Source organism: Cydia splendana, chromosome 1, assembly GCF_910591565.1.
Source record: "Cydia splendana chromosome 1, ilCydSple1.2, whole genome shotgun sequence".
In the NCBI taxonomy this organism is placed as follows: Eukaryota; Metazoa; Arthropoda; class Insecta; order Lepidoptera; family Tortricidae; genus Cydia; species Cydia splendana.
Window position 1 is genome coordinate 28,018,514 of NC_085960.1, and position 20,227 is coordinate 28,038,740.

Sequence of the window (20,227 nt, forward strand, 5' to 3'; positions counted from 1 at the left end):
AATGGCTGTTGAATTGTTGGATATTGATGGGACCATGTTGGCTCACACCGTAGTACCTATAATTGGAGATGGAGCCTGTCTGTTTCGCGCCATCTCCTATCTTCTGTATGATACGCAGGTGATGGCCAGGGAGGTGCGCGAGCAAATCGTTAATCACGTGGTGGCCAACTGGGAGGAGTTTGTTATTATGTCTCATAACAGTAACGGTGATAATTACTCCAGCTCCGTTGAATACTGCCTTGAAATGTCGCGCCCGTTTACTTACGGTAGTCTCTGCGAGTTGGTAGCGGCAGGACAACTGTTTCCGTGGGTTTTCGAAGTTTACCGCAACAATGAGCTATATATGAGAGTTGGTACTGTGGGTAATCCGGTGGGGCAATTTTCAAGTGATTTGTCTAGCGGTCATTTTGACGTATATATTCGCAGTGAATTACTCGTAAGACCCACAATATCAGAGCCCCCTTCTTCACTCCTCTCTGTGGTTGCCTAAAAGATTACCACGAGAAGGAATGAAGAGATTACCATCCCACCACTAGAATCAGACTCATCATTATCTCTTACCGCTACCAAAACAGTTACTAAAAACGCCGTGCCAGGTTCACGAATACTACACGGAACAAACAACTAAAAGCTGCCGCAAATAAATATATGCAAAACAAATCATCAGATCACAAAGCTGCCGTAAGCAATTACCAAAAAATGAACCCTGATGTACACAGAGAAGCAGTAGCTAGGTATCAGCAAGCCCACCCCGAGGTAAACCGTGACACCTCCGCTAGGTATCAGCAAACCCACCCCGAGGTAAACCGTGACACCTCCGCTAGGTATCAGCAAACCACACACACTGATACACTTCATCCATGTAAAACTCCGCACCATTTTGCAATTCTCTCTCAAGTTGCCGTTTAATGTCGTCCGAAAAACTGTCCTTATATTTTTCCCAGAGACTTAACGGGTCAGTAAGTTGACAAAAAGTAACATTATTATGAAAAGTTCACGCAGCTTGAAGGGAGAATCGCACAACGCAGGTTCCTCTAAAGTTGAGTCCCAATGTTTATCGTCCTCTAGCAATCCAAGGGAGAACCACTAATGTAGTGTATAAGGAGGTACTATAGGTACAAAAGGCTACAACTACATAAATAAAAAATATAAATTAAAAGGTGTTAGGTACAAAACGTACATTAGATTATATTAAATAAGTCGAGCTCGATTAATCGATATAATTACAATTCAGGTGTCTTCAAGTCAAGAGTGAATACCTCGGAGTAATTAACAATGGAGCCGCCATTAACAGACGTTCCCCTCTGTCGAAAATAGGCGGCCAATGGTCAAACACATGTCAACCATATGTATGGACTGACGTTTATCTGACATGACGTACCTATACATTTGATGTGCCCCTCCCCCGCAAAAAACGGCAGACTATTTTGTACCGAAAATTTTAGACATGGTGTATCCGTTGGTTATATCCTCTAAGGTGAATACTGTGAATAAGCTTTTACTGAAATAGTGAGCTACACCTTCGGCCTTGTCATCACTTTCAAGCAGGTGAGACTAAGGTCAGTCACTGTTCAGTCCGTAAAAAAAAAAAACAAAATTAAAAAAACTCTCCTGCGCGTGCGAAGCCGCGGGCAAAAGCTAGTCTAAATATATAAACGTGAAAGACCTGACTGACTGACTGACTTAAATCAACGCACAGCCCAAACCGCTGGGACTAGAAAGTCCAAATTTGGCAACTAGATTCCTTATAAGGTCTAGGGATCCACTAAGAAAGGATTTTTCAAAATTCATCCCCTAAAGGAGTGAAATGGGGGTCCAAAGTTTGTATGGGGAAACAAGATTAGTTACACTATTTTATTCCAAATTTCACAGAAGTATTCCTAAAAATAAATGAGTAAACACGTGTTTCAGGTTTTTTGAAAATTGAACCCCTAAGAGGGGGAAAAGTCCCCAATAGGGTTGATATCTCAAAAAAAATATCAATATGGGTATCGTTTTCATAGTATTTTGAGACGCTAATAACAAAAATGGCATCAAAATTAAAATTAACGTAGCCGAAGTGAACAATCATCCCCCTGGTGGGGGTGCAATGGGGTTGAAATTTCAAAATATCAATATGGGTATCATTTCCATGGTTTTGTGGGACGCTAATTACAAAAATGGGATCAAAATTAAAATATAACGTAGCCGACGTGAACTATGGCCCCTGGTGGGGAATGCTAATTACGAAGATAGCATAGACGGTTGTAACATACACGCTGATTTACAGCCACACGTGATCCAGACTTTTGAGAATGCAATGCCTTAAAGTAAATTTTTTTAGCTATTAGCTCAGGGAAAATTTCACTAATACCTACAATGGCTGTTGAATTGTTGGATATTGATTGGACCATGTTGGCTCACACCGTAGTACCTATAATTGGAGATGGAGCCTGTCAGGCCGCGTAGCCAAGATGCCAATCGCTTACTCTCCGTAGCGATCGAAACGCAACTGTCACTGTCGCGCTAATATGGAAGAGTGATAGAGAGACATAATGCTTTTCGTTGTCGAAGCGATAGCGATTGTAACCTTGGCTAGGCCGGCTGTTTCGCGCCATCTCCTATCTTCTGTATGATACGCAGGTGATGGCCAGGGAGGTGCGCGAGCAAATCGTTAGTCACGTGGTGGCCAACTGGGAGGACTTTGTTATTATGTCTCATTAACAGTAACGGTGATAATTACTCCAGCTCCGTTGAATACTGCCTAGAAATGTCGCGCCCGTTTACTTACGGTAGTATCTGCGAGTTAGTAGCGGCAGGACAACTGTTTCCGTGGGTTTTCGAAGTTTACCGCAACAATGAGCTATATATGAGAGTTGGTACTGTGGGTAATCCGGTGGGGTGGGGTGGGGTGTCCTTCTATTTTTCCCAGAGACTTAACGGGTCAGTAAGTTGAAAAAAACTAACATTATTATGAAAAGTTCACGCAGCTTGAAGGGAGAATCGCACAACGCAGCTTCCTCTAAAGTTGAGTCCCAATGTTTATCGTCCTCTAGCAATCCAAGGGAGAACCACTAATGTAGTGTATAAGGAGGTGCTATAGGTACAAAAGGCTACAACTACATAAATAAAAAATATAAATTAAAAGGTGTTAGGTACAAAACGTACATTAGATTATATTAAATAAGTCGAGCTCGATTAATCGATATAATTACAATTGGTGTCTTCAAGTCAAGAGTGAATACTGTGAATAAGCTTTTACTGAAATAGTGAGCTACACCTTCGTAGGGTTGCAAATAGAAAAAAAACCAAATGTTTTTTTTTTCAAATTTATGAAAAAAAATATGAAAAAAAACCTGGCACCATGGTTTTTTTCTAAATTAGGTTTTTTTTTCAGATGAACAAAAATGCCACAATAACGGTTTTTCGTGATTTATTTGTATATGTAACTTAAAACTAAGTAATTTTTGGGGAATCCCTGAATTCCCCGATGCGGCGACGAGAGGCGTTGGTGTTGCCAACAGTAAATTGCGATAACTACCACTACAGATTTCATTTATGTTGTTATTAATCAAAGTTGTTAAATTAAATTGGTTTAATGGTTAACCATAAACTGACATAAAGTCTAAAACAAGTAAAACAACCGTATAAAAGTATTAACTTAGCCTTGCAAATTTTGAGTTTTCATACTTTTGAAAAAAAAACGTACTCCAGAAAAAAAACGTTTTCTTTTCACGGTTTTTTTTCATGTTTTTTCTCAAGTCAGAAAAAAAACCGTTTTTTTACAACCCTACACCTTCGGCCTTGTCATCACTTTCCAGCAGGTGAGACTAAGGTCAGTCACTGTTCAGTCCGTAAAAAAAAAAAACAAAATTAAAAAAACTCTCCTGCGCGTGCGAAGCCGCGGGCAAAAGCTAGTTGTTACATATTTGCCGTGACTTATTTTTAAAAAGTATTTTTCAATAAAAAGACACGTCAAGATTGTTTACCTTTTTTCTAATGCTAAAAAAAACGAACTATATACCCGTACCATGAGTCACTGACAGTGTCAACACTGACATATAGGTACGTCAACGTCTACGTAATTTACTTTCTATACATCTCGCTTGCACTAACATATATGTCAGTACGAGTGAGATGCATAGATATAATCCGTATAATTCTGTTGGTAAAATTGCTGATGAGATAGATCTATTTTGCAACGGATTAATCATGGAAGATAACTTATTTCTGTAACAACTAGTACTATCCTTAACCCCTATGTAAATAATAATTTAATTATGACTTAATTAGTAGAAATAAGTTAAAATAATGTTGCTTTGGTACATTTAATTAGGAACATTACATGTTATGTACATACAAACACTAATCCTAATGTTCAAAAATAACGTTAAAGAAAATAATGTTAAAGGTTAGCTGGAAGAGATCCCTTACAGGGATAAGTTCGCCTTTGTACCTTTATTTCTGTAAATATTAACATCTATACGAGTATGTACCATGGTTTCGCAATAAAGAATTCTATTCTATTCTAAAAAATATATATAGCATCTGAAATTGGCGTAATGAATGTGAGCCGAGTGTAAAGGACACTTAATTCGAGGCCCATGTGCGGAGTGAATCGACAGCGGACCCGTCACTTTTGTGAACACTAACCAGATGCGTGCTCGTTTCTACGTCGAACTGTGAGATCATTGATCGGCTCTAACTAAACTTGCCACGCAGTTTCTTAACATTTTCCACCATGACGGTTAAATAAAAATAAATGTATATCGGGTGGAACAGAACGAAGTCCTTTTACGCAAACGGGGAATTGTTTAGGCTACGTACATTTTTCACTTATTAATCACCTTAATATCATTTATTAATATAAATTACTAAAGGACATAAATAGGAATATAAAACTAAAACTACAATTATAATAACTAAAACTAAAAATTAAAAATACTTACGTATCAAAATTTGGTGCCATCGGGAGGGTGCCCAACACGCAGGCAGCGTTCCCGCGCTGGATTGCGATTGAAATTCTCTGCGCGAGAAAGATGCCCGCGCGTGGGTCGCCCGTTGCTTCACTAAATAATATTTCTAACCGTTTTGACATACAGTTAGTTAAACATTAGTGTAAACATCTGTATGTTTCAACCCTAGCAAGTAGATAGAGAGAGTCCTATTGAATGACATGACATGTGTCAATTTAAAATGTAAATAACATTGTAGGGTTGTCACTGATATAAAAATATTTCATTTTAATGATTTAGTTTTACTTTTTATTCCAGCTTTATGATTATAATAACTCGATTATAGATCACTTAGATAACACTATCCTTTCAGCTCAGTCTCTAGAAATGTTTCACCCTGTATAGGCCATACTGATAAATTTTTACTATGTGACTAGCCACGCTATTGTGAAAAAAACCGATTTATTCTATTGATATTTAACAAATACTACTTACTACTATATTTAGTTTCGTCCAACTTTCAATAAATGCCTATTAATAAGCGGGTATGGTATTTAGAGGAAGTGTAAGTATCGATTTCGTATAAATATTTAATGCTCTGGAAAAATCTGAAACAATAATGTTATATATGTACTAAGTTAACACTATTTTAACTGTGACGTTGCATTTGCTGCTATGTGATCTCTATACTCATTCGTAGCCTATCCTCGAAACTTATACTGTAACTAGCTTTTGCCCGCGGCTTCGCACGCGCAGGAGAGATTTTTTAATAATCTATGTATGTACTTTAATGGTTTTAGGTATTTTTTAATGTAAACAAACCGTTTAAGATGATAATTATTTTAAAAACGATGTTTGTGTACTGTTCAATTATTAGAAGGTATTTGTAATCTTATAATTTTGTAGCTCAAAAAATTTACTTTAAGGGATTGAATTCTCAAAAGTCTGGATCACGTGTGGCTGTAAATCAGCGTGTATGTTACAACCGTCTATGCTATCTTCGTAATTAGCATTCCCCACCAGGGGCCATAGTTCACGTCGGCTACGTTATATTTTAATTTTGATCACATTTTTGTAATTAGCGTCCCACAAAACCATGGAAATGATACCCATATTGATATTTTGAAATTTCAACCCCATTGCACCCCCACCAGGGGGATGATTGTTCACTAGGGCTACGTTAATTTTAATTTTGATGGCATTTTTGTTATTAGCGGCTCAAAATACTATGAAAACGATACCCATATTGATATTTTGAGATATCAACCCTATTGGGGACTTTTCCACCTCTTAGGGGTTCAATTTTCAAAAAACCTGAAACACGTGTTTACTCATTTCTCTTTAGGAATACTCCTGTGAAATTTGGAATAAAATAGTCTAACTTATCTTGTTTCCCCATACAAACTTTGGACCCCCATTTCACTCCTTTAGGGGATGAATATTGAAAAATCCTTTCTTAGTGGACACTTAGACCTTATAAGGAATCTAGTTGCCAAATTTGTACTTTCTAGTCCCAGCGGTTTAGGCTATGCGTTGATTTAAGTCAGTCAGTCAGTCAGGTCTTTCACGTTTATATATGTCTACGCCTTTTGGGCTATTTAAATAAAACTATTTAATAGAAAATATACCATTCTTTTAATGGTGGAATGTGGTACAATAGGTTCTTAATTGTCTAGGACACGCGCGTTCAGATCGGTGATTAGATTGCAAGAGAGAGATGAGAGCAGGGACCGGAACCGGTTACCTTAACCGGGGTTTTTCATAGGGTTATTTTAGAAGTGGTTATAAAAACCCCTACCATAACGGTAACCGTCTGATAAGGTAACACTTTGATTCGGTAACCGTATCAGATCGAGTTAACCTCGGTTACCGGTAACCGAAATAAAAACCCAGTCGATTCAGTTACCTCATAATAAGGTTTTGAACCAGTTCAAACGATTGTAATCTTTACGCACACTTAAATTGAACTTATTATTGAATAACCGTGGTTGGCATGGGCGGTCTATTAAGTCTCCAGCACAAACATGTTTCTTTGTCGGTAGCTTCGCTTATTGTCAATTCAAACAATATTGTACTTTGACTCCTTAAGCTAAAATTGAAAACATTATTGGGCGATTACAGTATTATTTTGGAGCGACAGCCGCAGCGCGGCCATTCCTTTGTTTATCTTTATACTTTTATACCTGTGTGTTCCTATTGTTTTTGTTCATTTCGGAGCAATTCTAGTTTGGAATTTTTAGAAAAGGGCTTCCTGCAAGTAAACACCATCCTATCCTAGCAATATCTGTTATTGTTTAGTTATAGTTTTAATGCTACTTAGATATTATTTTTCTATTTTCGGGTTCAAACTTGGTATGTACCTACAGATTAAAGACTGATTTAAGGAAAAAATTTAACCTAACTAGTAATTTTACTGGTAGTTATAGTTTATCTTTAGATATTATGATTAGTTATTATGAGCTTATTTTATAATAAGCAATTACTTTTTCATATCTCATGCTCTGAAAGTGGGTCGTTGTTGTTCTAAAAGGTGCGCAGAAAGTGATACGTTTATGCTCTAGCGCAGAAAAGTGGTGTACTCCTCTGCGTCCCCGTCCCACGAACAACTGGGTGGAAACAAAATGGAAAAATAGTGTCTTTATTTCCTCGCCTGGAACAATTGGTAATTGTTTAATTTTACTAATCCCACGTTGATCCTTTTTTTTTATAAAAAATGATGTAAGTAAATTGTTAAAAACTAATTATTCTTGATTTCTTTCGTTGAATTCTATTTACTCGATTTCATAAGGCGGGAACCAAAAGGAATACACCAAAAATATTTTTTTAAACCTTACACTTGCGTAAATGAGCAAAGGCAGAATCTTATACAGCCACAGTTAAACGTTTGTACGATATTAAATTGGTTTTTAAAGTTATTTAGCACTATATTCATGAAAATAAATAAAATACAAGATAAAAAAATCTTTTATTATTAATTTAATTGTTATTTAATATTTAAAATACTTTTATTATGTTATTACGTAGTGCGGCGCACCAAGGTCGCGGTGCGGTCTGGTAGTCTGTTGCGGCTTTTAGAACGAAAAAGTATAAAATTAAAAAGTAAGAGGCAATCCCGCTGATTTTCATACTATAATGAACAAATCATTTTAAAATTACTGCAGTTTGTTAAAAAATGTGTGTTTTTGTAAATATTGCAATCTAAATGATTTTCGCTAGGGGTTATTAATCTTCACACATGTAAAGTCTCCGATTGCAAGTAAGTCCTAAGGAAAAATATCATGGCCGTAGGTCTATTGGGTACTTCAATTACTGATTTTGCGAAATTGCCTTGTCTTGTTTGGTTTCCTCGCATTCGAAATGAAAAGTAGAGTGTTTAACTCGGGTGAAAGGCACCATTTCCGTCTCGGACTATTGGCGCTCTCACTGCGTTCGAGCGCCAAACTACCTCGACAGAAATGGGTTCCTTTCAACCCTTGGTTAACAATCTACTATTAAACGTTTTCAGATGCGGTAAGTTGTGTCAGCTAAAAGTCGTAATTTACCTTGTTTTGCTTAATGCAGCGAGCAGAAAATATATATATTATCTATAGCAGTGATAACCTTATTTTAATACTTCAAATCTTTCATTAATACCAGAATTCATTATATTTATTAAGTATCTGTAACATTGGAAATGTGAAATAATTTTGATTAAATTAAATAGATACATACTTAGTAAGCAGTGTTGGGCATTCAAGAATAAAATCATTATTTGAATAAGAATTCCTAAGAATAAAATCATGTTGATTTATTCCCGTCAAAATTATTCAAATAAAAAATTTAATAAGAATAATCTCATTCTTAATCAAGTAAATGTAATCATGATTTTATATTCTTAATAATATTCCTGGATTAAAATGTAGTCTGGGTGCCGTATAGATAGAAGTAAATAATAATAGTTGTCTAATTTATACCTAATTTTATTCAATAAAATCTTAAGAATTTAATTTACTGCCGCATAGTCTTTGTATTGGTCGATACCCGTATTGCTTTTAATCTGATAACTAAATCATCAGGTACAATTCAGCTGATCTGCTCGGATGGTAGATAGCGAAACACTTCAATGGCTCACTGTGCCTAATTTAATGTAAAAAAATAAAATACCGGCCAAGTGAGAGTCGGACTCGCGCAGGAAGGGTTCTGTACCATTACGCAAAAAACAGCAAATAAATCATGTTTGTTGTATGGGAGCCCAACTTATATATTTATAATATTCTGTTTTTAGTATTTGTTGTAATAGGGGCAACAGCAATACATAATCTGTGAAAATGTCAACTGCCTAGCTATCACGCTTCATGAGATACAGCTTAGTGACAGGCAGACGGACAGCCGAGTCTTAGTAATAGGATCCCGTTTTTACCCTTTGGGTACGGAACCCTAAAAAATATGTTTTTAAAGGTATGATAAGGAATAGCTCGATATGGTGTATTCCTATTTCTCTCCGCCGGGCACAGATGGGAATAGGCACTTCATTTAAATCATTCCCATATGTCCCCACCTCATGTATCGCGGCAGTCACGTTGGGCAGGAACAAATGGGGAAAGTATTCATGATTTTTTGTTTTCGAATTATGTTTAGTATGTAGTTTCAGTGTCCGAGTTACTACCGAGACTCATTGTGTTTTTAAAAGTTCAGCTGATATTTAAAATTTGTACTCATTATTAGACGGAAATGAATAGGTATTAATATCGTTTGACACACCGCCTACCGCACGTGTTTAGCAAATGCTGACAAAAAATTCACCACGCCACGACTTAATCTTATTGTTATTGCCAATGAGTAATAAATGACGGTCTCAAGTGGAAACACAGCAAATAATACAATACAATTCATGCTGCGATCTGCGACAATCTGCAAATCTAGTGATAAGCGTAGGACTATTTTCTTACCTGCTGTAATTTGTTATCTCATTCACTTTCCGTAGGTGTAAAAGAGATAGCATACGTAAGACCTCAAGGCTGATAAGAATAATAAACAAAATACATACTTAATTGGCAAAGAAATATACATTGAACCATCATAATTATAATTTCGCAGTTTACTTTATATTTTCATTATCAAATTATCATCGCCGTTTCGAAGGCTCCAAAAAAATGTACATATCTATCACAATATAATCTTTAACGCTAAAAAAATTCAAATCAATCCGACCGTTGAAAAGAGGGGTGAAATTCATTTTACTAACTTTATACATTGTACTACAAAAGTTAAATTAATTGAGTAGATTCTAATTTAATAAGACGTTATTTAGAATAAGCCTACATTATATTCTAAAATAACGAGTGCAAGAATTATTCTAATTCAAATCTATTGGAGTAAGAATAAAATTTCTGTGTTTATTCTTCTTCGTATTCAAGTAAATTTTAGCCCAACTTAGTATGCTTTCTACATTCCAACAAAACTTTCTTCTACAATTCACGGGATTTTTTTTAAACCCGAAAGAGTAAAAGGAAATAGGTAGTAGTAGGTAGTAATGTATGTAGTATTTTTTTAGACTCCGCTGTCCGTCTGTCTGTCACCAGGCTGTATCTCATGAACCGTGATAGCTAGGCAGTTGAAATTTTCATAGATTATGTATTTCTGTTGCTGCTGTTACAACAAATACTAAAAACAGAATATAATAAAAATATTAAATAAAAAAAAATACATAAAAAAAAATAAACAAAATAACAAAATAACAAAATAACAAAATAACAAAATAACAAAATAAACAAAATAAACAAAATAAACAAAATAAACAAAATAAACAAAATAAACAAAATAAACAAAATAAACAAAATAAACAAAATAAACAAAATAAACAAAATAAACAAAATAAACAAAATAAACAAAATAAACAAAATAAACAAAATAAACAAAATAAACAAAATAAACAAAATAAACAAAATAAACAAAATAAACAAAATAAACAAAATAAACAAAATAAACAAAATAAACAAAATAAACAAAATAAACAAAATAAACAAAATAAACAAAATAAACAAAATAAACAAAATAAACAAAATAAACAAAATAAACAAAATAAACAAAATAAACAAAATAAACAAAATAAACAAAATAAACAAAATAAACAAAATAAACAAAATAAACAAAATAAACAAAATAAACAAAATAAACAAAATAAACAAAATAAACAAAATAAACAAAATAAACAAAATAAACAAAATAAACAAAATAAACAAAATAAACAAAATAAACAAAATAAACAAAATAAACAAAATAAACAAAATAAACAAAATAAACAAAATAAACAAAATAAACAAAATAAACAAAATAAACAAAATAAACAAAATAAACAAAATAAACAAAATAAACAAAATAAACAAAATAAACAAAATAAACAAAATAAACAAAATAAACAAAATAAACAAAATAAACAAAATAAACAAAATAAACAAAATAAACAAAATAAACAAAATAAACAAAATAAACAAAATAAACAAAATAAACAAAATAAACAAAATAAACAAAATAAACAAAATAAACAAAATAAACAAAATAAACAAAATAAACAAAATAAACAAAATAAACAAAATAAACAAAATAAACAAAATAAACAAAATAAACAAAATAAACAAAATAAACAAAATAAACAAAATAAACAAAATAAACAAAATAAACAAAATAAACAAAATAAACAAAATAAACAAAATAAACAAAATAAACAAAATAAACAAAATAAACAAAATAAACAAAATAAACAAAATAAACAAAATAAACAAAATAAACAAAATAAACAAAATAAACAAAATAAACAAAATAAACAAAATAAACAAAATAAACAAAATAAACAAAATAAACAAAATAAACAAAATAAACAAAATAAACAAAATAAACAAAATAAACAAAATAAACAAAATAAACAAAATAAACAAAATAAACAAAATAAACAAGATAAACAAGATAAACAAGATAAACAAGATAAACAAGATAAACAAGATAAACAAGATAAACAAGATAAACAAGATAAACAAGATAAACAAGATAAACAAGATAAACAATATAAACAATATAAACAAGATAAACAAGATAAACAAGATAAACAAGATAAACAAGATAAACAAGATAAACAAGATAAACAAGATAAACAAGATAAACAAGATAAACAAGATAAACAAAATAAACAAAATAAACAAAATAAACAAAATAAACAAAATAAACAAAATAAACAAAATAAACAAAATAAACAAAATAAACAAAATAAACAAAATAAACAAAATAAACAAAATAAACAAAATAAACAAAATAAACAAAATAAACAAAATAAACAAAATAAACAAAATAAACAAAATAAACAAAATAAACAAAATAAACAAAATAAACAAAATAAACAAAATAAACAAAATAAACAAAATAAACAAAATAAACAAAATAAACAAAATAAACAAAATAAACAAAATAAACAAAATAAACAAAATAAACAAAATAAACAAAATAAACAAAATAAACAAAATAAACAAAATAAACAAAATAAACAAAATAAATAATGTAAATAACATTAATAAAATGAATATTATTAATCAAATAAACTACATTAATAAAATGAATATTATTGATAAAATCAATAACATTAATAAAATAAATAATATTAATAAAATAAATGAATTATAGTAAATAAATAAAAAAGTAAAAAAAAAACTAAATTAAGAAAATTAACAAAGTTAACAATTAATAAATTAACTATTTTTTTTTGTATTTTACTGACGGCACATCACTAAATACGGATGTAGCAAACCTATAAGCAACCGATAATAAAGGTTACCATAACTGAATAAAAACCTGTTAAAAACCCCTAACAAAAACCCTATCGCGATGGGGTTTTGAGATTAACTCGGTTAAAGGTTAGGGTTACCGTTTCAATAAGCTTACCATTACAATCAGGTAACAGCATGATAGGGTTACTGAATGATACGGTAACCGAATCGATTGGGTTACCGAATGGATAGGATTAAGCGTAAAGAGGGGTTTTCCGGTCCTTGGATGAGAGTGGTCCGCTGCCTGGGGATGAGTCTTATAGGCTAAACATTGGCGCTAGCATCGCACTTTCTGATTGGCCGCTGATCTCGCCGTACATGTTGGCATCTTGGGCTGCATCTCCACACATCATTGGTTGGTTCGAAGCTGGCTGGGTTGCCAGAGCGCTAACAATATATTTAGATTATATATTTAAGAGAAGGTATTTGTAATCTTATAATTTTGTTGCTCAAAAAATTTACTTTAAGGGATTGCATTCTAAAAAGTCTGGATCACGTGTGGCTGTAAATCAGCGTGTATGTTACAACCGTCTATGCTATCTTTTTAATAAGCATTCCCCACCAGGGGCCATAGTTCACGTCGGCTACGTTATATTTTAATTTTGATCCCATTTTTGTAATTAGAGTCCCACAAAACCATGGAAATGATACCCATATTGATATTTTGAAATTTCAACCCCATTGCACTCCCACCAGGGGGATGATTGTTCACTTAGGCTAAGTTCATTTTAATTTTGATGCCATTTTTGTTATTAGCGTCTCAAAATACAATGAAAACGATTCATATATTGATATTTTGAGATATCAACCCTATTGGGGACTTTTCCCCCTCTTAGGGGTTCAATTTTCAAAAAACCTGAAACACGTGTTTACTCATTTATCTTTAGGAATACTCCTGTGAAATTTGGAATAAAATAGTCTAACTAATCCCACAAAACCATGGAAATGATACCCATATTGATATTTTGAAATTTCAACCCCATTGCACCCCCACCAGGGGATGATTGTTCACTTCGGCTACGTTAATTTTAATTTTGATGGCATTTTTGTTATTAGCGTCTCAAAATACTATGAAAACGATACCCATATTGATATTTTGAGATATCAACCCTATTGGAGACTTTTCCCCCTCTTAGGGGTTCAATTTTCAAACAACCTGAAACACGTGTTTACTTATTTATCTTTAGGAATACTCCTGTGAAAATTGGAATAAAATAGTCTGACTAATCTTGTTTCCCCATACAAACTTTGGACCCCCATTTCACTCCTTTAGGGGATGAATTTTGAAAAATCCTTTCTTAGTGCACCCCTAGACCTTATAAGGAATCTAGTTGCCAAATTTGGACTTTCTAGTCCCAGTGGTTTGGGCTGTGCGTTGATTTAAGTCAGTCAGTCAGTCAGGTCTTTCACGTTTATATATTTAGACTAGCTTTTGCCCGCGGCTTCGCACGCGCAGGAGAGTTTTTTTAATTTTGTTTTTTTTTTACGGACTGAACAGTGACTGACCTTAGTCTCACCTGCTTGAAAGTGATGACAAGGCCGAAGGTGTAGCTCACTATTTCAGTAAAAGCTTATTCACAGTATTCACCTTAGAGGATATAACCAACGGATACACCATGTCTAAAATTTTCGGTACAAAATAGTCTGCCGTTTTTTGCGGGGGAGGGGCACATCAAATGTATAGGTACGTCATGTCAGATAAACGTCAGTCCATACATATGGTTGACATGTGTTTGACCATTGGCCGCCTATTTTCGACAGAGGGGAACGTCTGTTAATGGCGGCTCCATTGTTAATTACTCCGAGGTATTCACTCTTGACTTGAAGACACCTGAATTGTAATTATATCGATTAATCGAGCTCGACTTATTTAATATAATCTAATGTACGTTTTGTACCTAACACCTTTTAATTTATATTTTTTATTTATGTAGTTGTAGCCTTTTGTACCTATAGTACCTCCTTATACACTACATTAGTGGTTCTCCCTTGGATTGCTAGAGGACGATAAACATTGGGACTCAACTTTAGAGGAACCTGCGTTGTGCGATTCTCCCTTCAAGCTGCGTGAACTTTTCATAATAATGTTACTTTTTGTCAACTTACTGACCCGTTAAGTCTCTGGGAAAAATATAAGGACAGTTTTTCGGACGACATTAAACGGCAACTTGAGAGAGAATTGCAAAATGGTGCGGAGTTTTACATGGATGAAGTGTATCAGTGTGTGTGGTTTGCTGATACCTAGCGGAGGTGTCACGGTTTACCTCGGGGTGGGTTTGCTGATACCTAGCGGAGGTGTCACGGTTTACCTCGGGGTGGGCTTGCTGATACCTAGCTACTGCTTCTCTGTGTACATCAGGGTTCATTTTTTGGTAATTGCTTACGGCAGCTTTGTGATCTGATGATTTGTTTTGCATATATTTATTTGCGGCAGCTTTTAGTTGTTTGTTCCGTGTAGTATTCGTGAACCTGGCACGGCGTTTTTAGTAACTGTTTTGGTAGCGGTAAGAGATAATGATGAGTCTGATTCTAGTGGTGGGATGGTAATCTCTTCATTCCTTCTCGTGGTAATTTTTTAGGCAACCACAGAGAGGAGTGAAGAAGGGGGCTCTGATATTGTGGGTCTTACGAGTAATTCACTGCGAATATATACGTCAAAATGACCGCTAGACAAATCACTTGAAAATTGCCCCACCGGATTACCCACAGTACCAACTCTCATATATAGCTCATTGTTGCGGTAAACTTCGAAAACCCACGGAAACAGTTGTCCTGCCGCTACCAACTCGCAGAGACTACCGTAAGTAAACGGGCGCGACATTTCAAGGCAGTATTCAACGGAGCTGGAGTAATTATCACCGTTACTGTTATGAGACATAATAACAAACTCCTCCCAGTTGGCCACCACGTGATTAACGATTTGCTCGCGCACCTCCCTGGCCATCACCTGCGTATCATACAGAAGATAGGAGATGGCGCGAAACAGACAGGCTCCATCTCCAATTATAGGTACTACGGTGTGAGCCAACATGGTCCCATCAATATCCAACAATTCAACAGCCATTGTAGGTATTAGTGAAATTTTCCCTGAGCTAATAGCTAAGAAAATTTACTTTAAGGGATTGCATTCTCAAAAGTCTGGATCACGTGTGGCTGTAAATCAGCGTGTATGTTACAACCGTCTATGCTATCTTCGTAATTAGCATTCCCCACCAGGGGCCATAGTTCACGTCGGCTACGTTATATTTTAATTTTGATCCCATTTTTGTAATTAGCGTCCCACAAAACCATGGAAATGATACCCATATTGATATTTTGAAATTTCAACCCCATTGCACCCCCACCAGGGGGATGATTGTTCACTTCGGCTACGTTAATTTTAATTTTGATGCCATTTTTGTTATTAGCGTCTCAAAATACTATGAAAACGATACCCATATTGATATTTTTTTTGAGATATCAACCCTATTGGGGACTTTTCCCCCTCTTAGGGGTTCAATTTTCAAAAAACCTGAAACACGTGTTTACTCATTTATTTTTAGGAATACTTCTGTGAAATTTGGAATAAAATAGTGTAACTAATCTTGTTTCCCCATACAAACTTTGGACCCCCATTTCACTCCTTTAGGGGATGAATTTTGAAAAATCCTTTCTTAGTGGATCCCTAGACCTTATAAGGAATCTAGTTGCCAAATTTGGACTTTCTAGTCCCAGCGGTTTGGGCTGTGCGTTGATTTAAGTCAGTCAGTCAGTCAGGTCTTTCACGTTTATATATTTAGATAAAGAAAAAGTTGACGTACGAATATCATATGATAATTACAGAGCATGTCTTTTTCAAGTGTTCAATAACAATATTACCTACATATTTATCACGTGGATTCCACCATTCATCATACGATGTGTTTGTTCTAACTGATTATACCTAGATTCTTCAAAATATTCGACGTAAACATTTCACTTAGTTATGTTACTAAACTATATATGAATAATATGCGCGTTTAAAATTAATTTTCCTACAATAAGCGACTGCGAGCTAAAGTATTCAGAGCAGCAGCAATATCAGCACGCCAGCTAATCTTGACTTTTTCTTTACGAAAACGCTACTGAATGCATATTATGAAGTCACATTCGAATGAAATTAAATCTTGACTCATTTAAGTGCCTTTTTTTGAACAGCTGAAATGGAATGGTCTTATATTTTACCGTAAAACTACTCAACTAATACTGCAACTGAGGTCCACAAGTTCAATACGTAGTTGTGTATTCTCTCATTTATCAAAATATTATGCCTCAGAATTACGCCATACAAGTAATTAACCAAATAACCACACCTAAACAAAGATATTCAAGTTAGTTTTGACTTAGGTTGGGAGATTTTGGGCTATTGTGCTACTATTTAATACACACGTTGTTTATTAAGGTTTATATTTTTAGGGTTCCGTACCTCAAAAGGAAAAAAACGAAACCTTCATAGGATCTCTCGTATGTCTGTCTGTCTATCTGTCACAGCCTATTTGCTCCGCGAAACTGCTGAATAAATAAGTTGAAATTTCGTACAAGTGGGATACAAAGACGGTAGATACATGTCCGTCTTTGTATCCCAGATGTACGTTAATAAATGAATTTTAAACAGAGGGATTACTTTTAGGGGGTAAATGTAAATTTTAAAGAAATTTTTCAAAACTACATATATCGTGTCTCATCGTGAGAAATTGAGAATCTCAAGTTTTTTTATAATTGTAAGTTTAGAAATTATTTAAGAAAATAGGCAAATAATTATTCTTTCTCCCCTTATCTCCTAAGCTGCTGTGTCTATAATTATGATAATGACCGGAAAACCTATTACAAATCTATAGTCATGCCTCATGCATGAGTCGAACTTAGAAGAAAACATTGTTAAAAAAATTGTATGAAGTACAGAACCCTTAGAACGAGAGTTCGACTCGCAATAAAGTCGGTTTCTATAATAATGATAAGAAAAGGGACACCGTCGCATATTGAAACTATCTACAATCCATATCCATTATACAATAAACGGATAATAATAATAACAATGTTATCCTGGCTGGAAACATGATTGGGTTGGCAGCCTGTCGATTTCTATAATTGAGCTTCAGTAGTATCGTGACGTGTTATTGTGTTGCTCGCGTGAGGGCGGTTGCCGTACTGATGACAGCTGGCCAGCTTTTGATGTATGCTCCGAGCAAGACGCTCCCTAGTGCTGTTAAGTCGGAGCCAATACAACTGACATATCATTGTCGGCTTACTTGTGACTCTCGAGCGCTTGAAATGGAAAGACTGGTTGAAAATATTCGAAAACGAAATTCTTTTTTGAGATTGTCGCATGAAATTGTTAATCACATACTATTACATTTTAATAACAAAGCTAAAGGAAGTGATTAATTAGTGAAAATTTTTCATTGTATGTATACAATGAAAAATGTTCACTAATTAATACGCAACCCAATAATTCGGTAAATGCCGGTCAATAAAATTCGTATTTTATAAATAAAGATGAAACAACATTGTAAAGTTGTATTCGTGTTAAGAATATTAATATATTTGAATTCATTGTCAGAGTATGAGTGAATGAGGTCGTGGATTACTAACAACTTAAGTACCTAAATAAAAGTAATGACATTTAAGCTGGCGCCCAAAAAACAAATACCCTGGTGGGCGCTCACTTCCTATTACTTAACTGAATTATATGTAATCAGAATATAAGTATAAATTTATTAGTGCATACAAACTTAATATACATGCTGCCAGTATCTACGGCACCATTCCGCAGGGGGATATTTTGTAATTACATATTTATTTTAAGTTTAGTTTTATTTATTTTTAGATTTAGTCTTTAATTTTTGTAGGTTAGTTATTTAATTATGTTTTTTTTCCTTAACTGAATTAAATACGATACGGACATTTGTGAAATTACAGTCACTCCGTAATTGTTATCGCCCGTATTTCAAATATATATTATAGCATTTTTCAAAGTCAAATTCGCACGTAAGAAGACATGGATTTTTTGTTACCTGGGCCGATTATTATTTAAATGTCGATTTTGTTTTCTTCATATTTAGATAAAATTTGGTAGGTAAGTTTGAACATGAAGAGCTCTTTATTCTGGGCGGAATAAACACGAAATCCCAATTTGGACGCAAAATACTTACCTATGTAATTTTCCGTTGATATAAATGAATATTCCATACGTTTTCGTAACTCAAAGGTATTGTACAGAATATTAGGTAACTCTATATCTATTTACCAATTTATATTTAATTTGACGAAAAAAAGACAAAAATATAAAAATCATGCCATCTACGAGTATGTATTTACTTCCACGGGTAAATAAGTAAAACAGCATTTAGTGTATCTTCATTTTTTAAAACAACCAAGCATTAGGTACCTTATTAGAAAGCTCCTAAACATTATGCCTGAATTATTATATTTTCATGGTACCTACTTAACGTAACGTAACGTACGTGTAACGCACTTGACTGTGCTACTGAATACTATTTGAGTTATGATACCGATGAAATCAACGCACGCCCGATTTCTCAGGATAAGGAGTAATATTTATAATAATAAATAGAAACGTAAATTGTGGGTAGAAGCTTGCAGGGCCACGTTTGTATGCCATTTCGTATTCCGGGCAAAGATCGCATATGTTTACGTTTTCCTATTCAGTATCTGATCGGGTTTTATTGGCAAGCCATTACATTTTTAAATAACGTTTGAGTTTTTCAGTTAGGTATTGCAAACGAGATTTTGCCCCATTATAAGCTCCTGTACCGTTATTTGAAGCCTATTTAATATTTGAGAGAGCGATGCTATTTGACAGATGACGTAGCGGTTGACGATTGGCTGACACCTACCGCCATAATATTTCCATCACCAGTTTCCGTTTCCAGTTTATAAAAGATACCTACACAATAAGTAGATAATAGATTTCAGTCTCGTTTCTATGTTATTAATGATAACACCCATAGAGTTAGGTAATCAATGCATATTTCTCATTTAAAGGTAACTACGTCAAACTAACCAAATGTTTACTTAATTCTGTACTCAAATACATGCTCGTTTGGACAACCGTACGTTAACGGTAACCGCGAAACGCAGATATTTTGAATATCTTTATTTCCCAGCGGGACTAAAGGCAAGTCACTGAGCTTATTTGCTTACGTTCCGCCTCCACCAAATAGGTACCCGAGTTCCTAAGTACAATTTTAACATTTTAGTAATGGATTTCGTGTCGAGTTGTGTGAGTGTAATAAACTATCTTAGACAGATTGTCATAAAGTTATAATACGCGATATTTCACTTTTAGTTTGGCATAAATTTGCCTTTGGCGCTTTAGGTTAATATTTTGTAATAGTCGAGTAGGTACACTTACAAATACGTAGGTACGTAATTGTGTAAAAAAGAATTCGGCGACTTAATTCTAGTTATTTATTGAAAACGAATGATAAAAATACTAAATACCTAACTGTAAAATAATAA

At 33.8% G+C, this 20,227-nt stretch overlaps 1 protein-coding gene across 1 annotated transcript in view; it reads left to right on the top strand.

Moving 5' to 3' along the window:
• Positions 1 to 20,227, top strand: part of LOC134797686 (uncharacterized) — a 131,063-nt gene that overhangs the window by 90,519 nt on the left and 20,317 nt on the right. The window lies entirely within an intron of this gene.